The sequence below is a fragment of the Amia ocellicauda genome, chromosome 18, assembly GCF_036373705.1.
Source record: "Amia ocellicauda isolate fAmiCal2 chromosome 18, fAmiCal2.hap1, whole genome shotgun sequence".
Classification (NCBI taxonomy): Eukaryota; Metazoa; Chordata; class Actinopteri; order Amiiformes; family Amiidae; genus Amia; species Amia ocellicauda.
In genome coordinates, this window is record NC_089867.1 from 21,742,962 (window position 1) to 21,753,802 (window position 10,841).

A 10,841-nucleotide genomic window follows, 5' to 3' on the forward strand; every position below is an offset into this window, starting at 1 on the left:
AGTGGTCCAAGGAAGGAAAAGCGGTGAACCGGCGACAGGGTCATGGGCGGCCAAGGCTCAATGATGCACGTGGGAGCGAAGGCTGGCCCGTGTGGCCCGATCCAACAGACGAGCTACTGTAGCTCAAATTGCTGAAAAAGTTAATGCTGGTTCTGATAGAAAGGAGTCAGAACACACAGTGCATCGCAGTTTGTTGCGTATGGGGCTGCGTAGCCGCAGACCAGTCAGGGTGCCCATGCTGACCCCTGTCCACTGCCGAAAGCGCCTACAATGGGCACGTGAGCATCAGAACTGGACCACGGAGCAATGGAAGAAGGTGGCCTGGTCTGATGAATCACGAGTTCAAGGTGTTGACTTGGCCTCCAAATTCCCCAGATCTCAATCCAATCGAGCATCTGTGGGATGTGCTGGACAATCAAGTCCGATCCATGGAGGCCCCACCTCGCAACTTACAGGACTTAAAGGATCTGCTGCTAATGTCTTGGTGTCAGATACCACAGCACACCTTCAGAGGTCTAGTGGAGTCCATGCCTCGACGGGTCAGGGCTGTTTTGGCGGCAAAAGGGGGACCTACACAATATTAGGCAGCTGGTCATAATGTTATGGCTGATCGTGTATTTAGCACTAGTAAGCAGATGGGTTAGTGTCCATGATACTGTGTGTCAATACAAATATAAGTATATATACATCAGAAACAGCAGAGATGTCAACAAGTCACTTACCCAAGTCCCAAGCAGCTTTCAAGTCAGTGAGGACAAAGTACTATAGTCTAGGGTTGAAACTCATAATTGATCTCATCATAGATATATAATCATCATTTGTGCAGTTTGTGGGGGGGGACATGACTTCCTGTCCATCAACGCTCCCCAAAGAGCTTGATAGCTTGAACAGGTTTGTAAAGAATGATCATATATTACCAAATCTAGGTGTACAAAGTTAGTAGAGACTGATCCCCACAGACTCAGCTGTAATTATTGCCAAAGGTGCTTCTACCAAGTATTAACCAATTATCCAATTATGATATTTCAGTTTTGTATTTGTAATATATACACTCACCTAAAGGATTATTAGGAACACCTGTTCAATTTCTCATTAATGCAATTATCTAACCAACCAATCACATGGCAGTTGCTTCAATGCATTTAGGGGTGTGGTCCTGGTCAAGACAATCTCCTGAACTCCAAACTGAATGTCTGAATGGGAAAGAAAGGTGATTTAAGCAATTTTGAGCGTGGCATGGTTGTTGGTGCCAGACGGGCCGGTCTGAGTATTTCACAATCTGCTCAGTTACTGGGATTTTCACGCACAACCATTTCTAGGGTTTACAAAGAATGGTGTGAAAAGGGAAAAACATCCAGTATGCGGCAGTCCTGTGGGCGAAAATGCCTTGTTGATTCTAGAGGTCAGAGGAGAATGGGCCGACTGATTCAAGCTGATAGAAGAGCAACTTTGACTGAAATAACCACTCGTTACAACCGAGGTATGCAGCAAAGCATTTGTGAAGCCACAACACGTACAACCTTGAGGCGGATGGGCTACAACAGCAGAAGACCCCACCGGGTACCACTCATCTCCACTACAAATAGGAAAAAGAGGCTACAATTTGCACAAGCTCACCAAAATTGGACAGTTGAAGACTGGAAAAATGTTGCCTGGTCTGATGAGTCTCAATTTCTGTTGAGACATTCAGATGGTAGAGTCAGAATTTGGCGTAAACAGAATGAGAACATGGATCCATCATGCCTTGTTACCACTGTGCAGGCTGGTGGTGGTGGTGTAATGGTGTGGGGGATGTTTTCTTGGCACACTTTAGGACCCTTAGTGCCAACTGGGCATCGTTTAAATGCCACGGCCTACCTGAGATTTGTTTCTGACCATGTCCATCCCTTTATGACCACCATGTACCCATCCTCTGATGGCTACTTCCAGCAGGATAATGCACCATGTCACAAAGGTCGAATCATTTCAAATTGGTTTCTTGAACATGACAATGAGTTCACTGTACTAAACTGGCCCCCACCGTCACCAGATCTCAACCCAATAGAGCATCTTTGGGATGTGGTGGAACGGGAGCTTCGTGCCCTGGATGTGCATCCCACAAATCTCCATCAACTGCAAGATGCTATCCTATCAATATGGGCCAACATTTCTAAAGAATGCTTTCAGCACCTTGTTGAATCAATGCCACGTAGAATTAAGGCAGTTCTGAAGGAGAAAGGGGGTCAAACACAGTATTAGTATGGTGTTCCTAATAATCCTTTAGGTGAGTGTATATGTATATATATATATATATATATATATATATTCACAATGTATATGTTTCCCCTTTATAGTGCAGAGTGTGGTGTGTAGATAAGTGTGTTTGTGGGGGTGAAATCCTAATTTAAATGTATAAAAAGTTAAAGGGATTGTAGCATTTCTTTAGGCACTGTATATAAAATAAGTCCATTTAAGATCATTCACTTTTTTTTTTTACAATTAAATGTCAACACAAACTGTGCTGGAAGCAGAAGCAGATGTACAGAATTCAAAGTTATACATATTACTGTGTTTATACCACTGTATTTTACCATGTTCTTACCACAGTACACCCATCTACACTTTCACCACAGTACACCACATTACACTTTTTACCACGATACATCCAACTGCACTTTACAATCATTTTATTTTGCTAAACTACATTTTACCATATTTTCTTTAAAATGGTGCACTACACTTTACCATGATTTAACCATATTTTAGCACACTAAAATAGTTTGGTTTGTTTAACACCACGGTACAGCACCCTGCACTCATGAGATAAAAGTGTCGCAGACTCTGTGGCCCATGCAGTTCATAACGACGCATAACAGGACATTTTACTGAAGCTGTTTCCAGATGCGCTATCCCAGAATGAAGTTTCCCAAAGCACGCAATCAGGTATTTTTTCCATGCTTTATTAGACAGTACAGAGGTCAACTGTAAAAAAAAACTGAGAATAATACAATTAAATGAATCCGCAGAGAAGTGAGTTGGGAGTAGCGTCTATACTTCATGTTTCATTACACGAATGTAGAGGGAAAATAGGAAAAAGAAACACGTCTCAAAGATTCCCTTGTAGTCTACTTAGTTTACACTAGAGGGAGACAGCACCAGCAAAAGATATTTAATCACTCAAGACAAATATTGATGCGCTTTATAAACAATGTTGACTTCACAACTACATATAACTGAACAATTATTAGAAAAATCATTTGATTAGAAAAGTATCGGATTGTCAATTAAACATAATGATAAGAGATATTTCCAACCCACCAAAGCTGTCTTTTGTAGATGGTCGTCTAATATGCAGACTCCATTGTATGGAAAAGATCATCGTCATCATAATAATCATCACCGATAAGTGTGAATGGAGATTTTACATTATTTAAGCAACACTTCCCCTCCCTCCACCCCTCTCTTCTCCTCTCCTCTCCACCCCTCCACCCCTCTCCTCTCCTCTCCACCCCTCCACCCCTCTCCTCTCCTCTCCATCCCTCTCTTCTCCTCTCCTCTCCACCCCTCTCCTCTCTTCTCCTGTCCTCTCCACCCCTCTCTTCCCCTCTCCACCCCTCTCTTCTCCTCTCCTCTCCACCCCTCTTCTCCTCTCCTCTCCACCCCTCTCCTCTCCTCTCCTCTCCACCCCTCTCCCCTCTTCTCCTCTCCTCCCCACTTCTCCTCTCCACCCCTCTCCACCCCTCTCCTCTCCTCTCCACCCCTCTCTTCTCCTCTCCTCTCCACCCCTCTCCTCTCTTCTCCTCTCCTCTCCACCCCTCTCTTCTCCTCTCCACCCCTCCACCCCTCTCCTCTCCTCTCCTCTCCACCCCTCCACCCCTCTCCTCTCTTCCCCTCTCTTCTCCTCTCGTCTCCACCCCTCCACCCCTCTCCACCCCTCTCTTCTCTCCTCTCCTCTCCTCCGAATCCTCTCACTTGTTCTCCATCTCCAGCAGCTGAACGAATGTATTCCTCCCTGTCTGCTTTCCACCTCCAGTGCATTTCTTAGTGTCAGCGCTGCAGTCTGCAGTGCACGACTTGGAAAAGAAAATGGCAGCTCACACCTCAACCCGCCCCCCCCCCCAATCTCCGACTGCTGTTTTTGAACCTTCATCAATTTTTCTATTCTCAGCTGCACCCCTCCACCCTGCAGAATGTATTCCATGTATTCCTCCTCCCTTCAGCATTTCCTGTGGCCTGACCATTATTCTACATGTACCTGGTACCGATGTGTTTGTGCCACCTCCCTACGGTGCTTGGTGTTGTGCCAAGCAGTGTCATGGCTCTATACCTGTATGTTTGAGAGAAAAGATGTTTCATTAGATGGTTCCAGCCCACCTGCCTCTTGATTCCCCTCAGTCCACCCCTTCCCCTCCTCCCCGTCTCACCCCTTCCCCCTCTGAACAGCACGCCTCCGGAGGTATTGCCCTGCGCGTGTCTGAGCGGAGCTGTAACACGGCAAACCCTGCTAATGAGGACAGCGGGAGAAGCTTAACACACCCGGACTGTCACACCACTGCACCCTCAGGCCCTAAGGACACACCGTCTTTCCTCACAGCACTAGTTTTCCGATCAGACATCCTAAGGTTTGCCAGCAGATTGTCATTACACTGGAAGACAGACGCCTGCTTTTCCCCTCTTGCAAACTCTCTCTTTGCTGTAAATTCCCACTTGCTTTGCTAACAACCTCTTCGCAGCGCGCTTCCACAGTAAAGTGTAAAAGGGACCATTCTTTGTCACGCTGACACTCCTGTACTCAGTTCGGATCCCTCCAGTACCAATTTGAGCTGCATAACAACCCGCAAAGAAACGCTTTTCAGCAGAACGAGGATTAAGTCAGGGAAGCCAATCCAGGGAAAAAAGCAGATGCTCTGAACCACCCCGGCAGAGAAACGAGAGGGAAACTATGGATCCTCCTGCAGTGAGTCAGAAAGCATGAAAATTACAATACAGATCTCCTACATCTTTCAGGCCTCATTAAACACCAATTAGGTTTGAATTTATTGAAACTCAACAGCCCGTCGACTAGTTCCCCGTCGTAATATTTCACGTCTCCACCCATCTGGAGGAAACTAGGTTGACTAGCGTCCATTCATCTCCGTAAGGCCGCCTTCACTAGCAGGCTGAGCCGAGAGAGAGGATCGGAAACGGAGAGATGTCTGGTTTATTATACACGATGAGTCAGTCAGATCTAATTTCTTCTCCCCCCCCCTACAGCCAAGATAAAAATTACAGCACGATACGCCACAACACAGATCACAAACTGAGACAGTTTTAAGGCACTTCCTTTGCCACCTCCAGCCCCCCACTGCGTGAACACCTGTGAAGCGACAAAGTGACTGACGCTTCTTTCCAAACTGATTACAACTCAAACACACCGCGATTAACCCCTTCCCCCCCAGAACCATGGCACTGGTTAACGGTGAATCATTATATTTTGGTTATTTTGCTCTTCTGCCGCCCCCTCACTCCCATGCCAGACAGAAGCAGGAAGTGAGGGTGGGTCAGGTCAGCGTGCCACCCGCAGGCCACCCGACATTGTAGGTATGTCAAGGTTGAGGCTCACCGAGGGATATGGGCCCTGTCTCTGACCTTACAGCGCCCCAACACGAGCGTGTCAGTAATTGGCAGCAGAATTAATGAGATTCCAAACTGCCCTTCTTGTAACGGCTAGAGGGAATAGGAGAGCAGGCGGGGAAAGGTTGAGAGGTCAAAGAACATTTCTCCCCGTCCTCTCAGTGACAAGCGCCCTTCTCTCACGTCCGTCCCCCGCCTCCCTTGTGTGTGCGTCGCTCTCGGACAAATAAAAAGTTCCCCTGGGCTTTAATTACAGCGCGGTTTCCAATCACGCTTGTTTAAAAGCAGCCTGTGCCCTTCTGAAGGTCAAGCCGTCAACAGTTTGCAAGGAGTCACAGCGCCGAGAGTTCGAGGTGTTAATGCGCTGCCTGCACTGGCAATTAATCTGAGACACAGTTTTACGTTAACCTCACACACGCAGGTTCAGTTCTGGAGGTTCTTGTTTAGCTGCCAGGGAAAGAAGAAAGCAAAGAGGAGAGTAAGAAAGAAAGACAATTTGAGGTGGTTTCAGTGATATAAAAACGAGCTGCTCTCACTCACCAGAGCTTCGCATTAGCATAAGAGAACTTCATCCCATTCCAGCTGGCAGAGAGATGAAAGGGAAAATATTAGAGTTGCGAGAATCTGAAAGGCTGGTGTGGAAGTGGATGATTAAGACTTTAGCCACGGGACAGTTTTATAATGCTGTACTAGAGGGTTTTAATGAAGAGCAGCGGGAATCCCAAACGCTGCCTGTTGGGTCCTGCGTGACACATTTGGAAAGCTCCTTCACCACAGAGAACAAAGGACATTTTTGGATTGTCTGCACAAAAAGAGAAAATAATATATACAGGTCTTTCTTAATTCAAATCCATCGGAGCATTCACCTGAAAATTATTAAATTGTTTGCATTACTCTCTTAGCTCAATTTACAAAAGCATATCTCTTTTTATTTCTTCTTTTTAATGGAATGGTGATATGCTTGCATTACGTGCATCCAGTCGAGGACGATATCTCAAATGAAAAGACGACCGAGAGCACATTTGAGAACCCAGGTTTAGGGTGGCTGTCAATGTGTGTGAGATTATGGATGGATATTACAGTTCTTCAAGCCCAAAGTGAGAGCTGCTTCCACAGATCAGGGCAACAGTTTGAAAAGGCATCTCTTTATAATCGCGTAATGCTCTTGTCTTGGTTTTATAATCACTAACAAGAGCAGAAAAATAAATCAATGTCCAGAATTGCGATCAGTGCAGCTCACACGTCCACGCCATTGAGCAGAGAAGATCAGTAACCTGAGGAAACACCCAAACCCAGTGTGGGCGAACTGGGAGCTGCAGACAAGCTCCAGGTTCATCAATTTGCTAAATGTGTCCATTCATCAGCGTGTCACTGACACACGCACACCTGACAGGCACGGTGAGCGATGACTGACGGCTACATCAATTGCTATGACACCCTTGTCGACAACTACAGCGTACTGTGACCGGAGCCAAGTGCTGTGAGGTGTCAGGACGAAATGAGCGCACAGAAGGCAAGGAATCACATCTTCAGAAGAGGTTCTTTAGGAAAAGCGCATGGCATATTTATAACAGCCAAAAACGAGAAATAAGCGCAGCCAACTGTGATCCACCCCAGTGGAGCAGCACAGCAAACCACACCGACAGACTAACACAGCAGAGTAGAATCGGAGGAGCCCACGTGAGAGTCAAGCACGCCACTCCTGACCTGATTAGGAGTGTGATACAAATGAACACATCCAATCCTCATCATTCACAAAGACGCTCTTCCCCGGCACACTGCGCCCCATAAACTCTGTCTTTTACGCTCTAATTGTTCCTGTGGGCTACTATCATTCTTTCAGCTACATCCAAAAAAGAGGATTAAAAATCTATGCACAGTGCAGACATAAATAAGAACAAATGAGGCCATTTCAACAACTTTTAAATGAACAATTTTTCAAAAAATGAAAAAGAGAATCCTGTAAAACAGACAGCAAGGGTCGCCCAAACATGTGCACTTTCCAGACATCACAAGAGGTCAATATCAGATGACACGTGTACAGTAGTTTAGCTCCTAGAGTCCGTGTTAGAGGCCTCTGATGGCTTTGTGTGCATTTATTAAGTTTTGAGTCTCGGGACCAGAATTTCTCAAGCCGGGAAAAGATTTACTCATAAGACCAGCAGGTTAAATACAATTTCTTTAAGGTCATTTATTGGTGCCTTGTGCAGCCATTTTGTGTGAATAGATAAGCTTTAAAGTATGCTATAATAAACACATGCCCAGCCCTCTCTCATGAGAATATTGCTTCCCAACTTTGGAAATCAAGTCCTGGAGGGCCGTCCCACTGGCTGGCGGTGAAGTGATTCATTCTTGGGCGCTCATATCATTAAGCTGACCGACTCTGACTGAGAAGGAAGGCGAGATGGGCAGTAATGACAACAGAGGGACTCGAGTCCTACTTCACGGCAGTGTCATACCTCTTCATGTGCTTTTGCTCTTCTTCTACATCTTCCTATGGAGCCAACGTTACAACTGCACACACGGCGAGGTTCCACTGACCCACTTTCCCTGCGCTCCGGAGCAGGATCTCTCCTTTATTGAAATCATTCATCTTCATTACTTACTGCGCACCGCCGCCACCGCCACCGCCCGGCCCTTTCCTCCTCTTCGGTTGGTTATCAATCACTATCTTTCAGCTCCTGGGATGAATGAGCGCCACGGTTCCCACTCGGCTCCCGGTGATGAATGAGATCATCAAGGAGTTTTCCAGCACAGGAGACGGGACCACTCTGCACACACCCATACTCAGTCACCCCAACGTCTTCCTGGAGATGAGTCAATTAGTGCCTGCACTAATTGATTCGCAACTATACTGTACTATCTTCCCTGAAGCACTGGAAGATGGGACTCCATCTCTAGGCCATCTGCCAGACCTTGGCTTGGCCCCACACCACCACTTGGACCTCCATCCTGGTTATAAGAAATGCTCGGAAATCTGCTGCGTTAAGACAAGGAGCTTTGACACAGAGTAACTACAAAACACCAAGCACAATCAGGAGTGGACACATACACACCTGGCTCTGATAGGGTGGACATCATGTAGGATCTAATATAGAGACTCACGCAAAAGGCAACGCTCGATATCATGGACCCGAAGGTGCTGGAGGGGAAATGAGGCAATTCCACTTTGTTTCAATGGTGCCCCAAACTTTTATTAATTTAGTATCCACTGGATATTAATAAAAATTACTTTAGAAGTTGCTTTGAAAAGTGGATGTGTCCTGTAACTGTCGAGCGATTGTGATTTCTACTCGCTGCCCCCACTCTCCATGATTAAACCGGCGGCTTACAGTCTTAACGAAGCGATCGTTGGCTTTAACCTGTTCTGCCGCTTTCACTGGGTTATACAATCAAGTGACAGCGCTCTAATAAGCGACAGACTCTTTATTTTTTCAGAACGCAAAGACAAGTTCCGGGCCATTAAAATTAATGAGGCATTGCATTCTAATACGAGCGCTCTCCGTGTACCCCTCCGCCACGTTGTGGAAATGGCAGGCCTCACTGTTGCGCCTGCGGACTCTCCATCCTGGCCTGCAGCTGCGGGAAGAAAATCATCATCATAATAAAATAAAATAGGGTGCCGCACGGTTAGCCAGGGCAATTTCGGAGCGGCATTGATGTATAATTCACGGCGAGGATATTGAACTCTATTTTCCATTACAATACAATTACCTTTTACAGCAGCAAATGCTTAATATAGCATTCACAATGTAGGGCCAGGAGCGTATTATTACTGAAATTATGTCTGAGCTGAAAGCTATAGGGAGGAAAAAGCACGCTAATAAAATAAGCCTGGGACGTGGAGCTGAGGCGGGCCAGGTCTTATATTTCTCCTGCACTCAGCTCTGATTAGAACAGAACAGTTGCATTTCTATGGAAAAATAAAACCTATTTGAAATAAATCATCCAAAATTAAATGAAATCGATCCGATGTACAGGTGAATAGACGTATAGATGGACAGACTGGAAAAGCTGACCATCGCAGACGGGTGTGTCTGTGCAGTTGGTTGTCTTCTACGGTTAATCCACCACAGAGCTTTCCAATTCTGCTCTAAAATATTTATGAAACATTATACATTTAACAATATAAAAAGGCTCCCCCGAGGAGGTATCGAACGCCGGCCTAATTGAATCTGTTGCAAAGTTTTAAATAGGTGGAAGTGCCTCATTCGGCCACTTCTGCCAGAACGGGTAGTGAATGTAGGGCTGGGGTTCAGGATTTCAGCAGAGCATAGTTTGAAGTCACTTTTCCTCCAAAGGAGAGCTGGTACTTTTGTAACCATTATATATAAAAAAAACTGCAATATTTAAAATGCCATTAAATACTTATTTGCACTTGCAGTTCAAGCTCATCTGCTTAATTGCAGCTCCATCCACAGATAAGGAACGCTGGGGGAGACTTAAACATCCTGGAGACTATTAACCCCAGCAGAGTCCTGGTCAAAGTCTGCAGTTATGATGTCGTAAAAAAGGTCAGGGAGGAAGATTAGTCTGGCTTGTGCAAAAACCGAGCGTAGGAAGAGCATGAAGAGTGAGGAGTGAAGTGAAGAGACGCTGCTATCGCATGGGCCTGTCCTGTGTGCAGGAGATTTCCCAGGGTGCATCTGGGAAGCCTTCCAGGAAGTGGCCCATCTTCTGGGAGTTGTAGACAGTATCGTCAGCAAGCCGATTCTGCAGCCTGGCGAGCAGAAGGTGTCATTTCCATAGCTGTGCATTATTAAGAATAATTACAAAAAGCTGTAAATAAGCTATTGAGGAGTAGCAGGCCTCTGGTCTTCTAAAACAACACATTTTAATTTGAAACGCCACACATTTGTGCAGGGGATGGTAATTGGTGCGTGGCATGCCAAACGCCAGAACTGCCAAATCTCATGTTCAGCGAAAAACAAATGAAGGCAGTGATCTGGTCCACTGCAGGACTAATTACACTCATTAGCAGCATAATGTTCTCTGCTCCTTAAAAGCACCGAGATCACATCAATATTGCTATACAGTACATTGCAAATTGCTTTCGGTTATAATTTGCACAAGGGCATAGCGGTACTGGAGGCATGGTTTGGCACCTAGAGTGGCAAATTCTGCCAGGAGACACTATTTGGCAGAGTCGCCGTTTGCCCCGACGCTGACAGGCTGGAACAATTTGGCAGCAGTGTGGAGAGTGGGGGTGGGGGGGGCAGTGTGACATCAACACTGGACCTCCTGAGAGG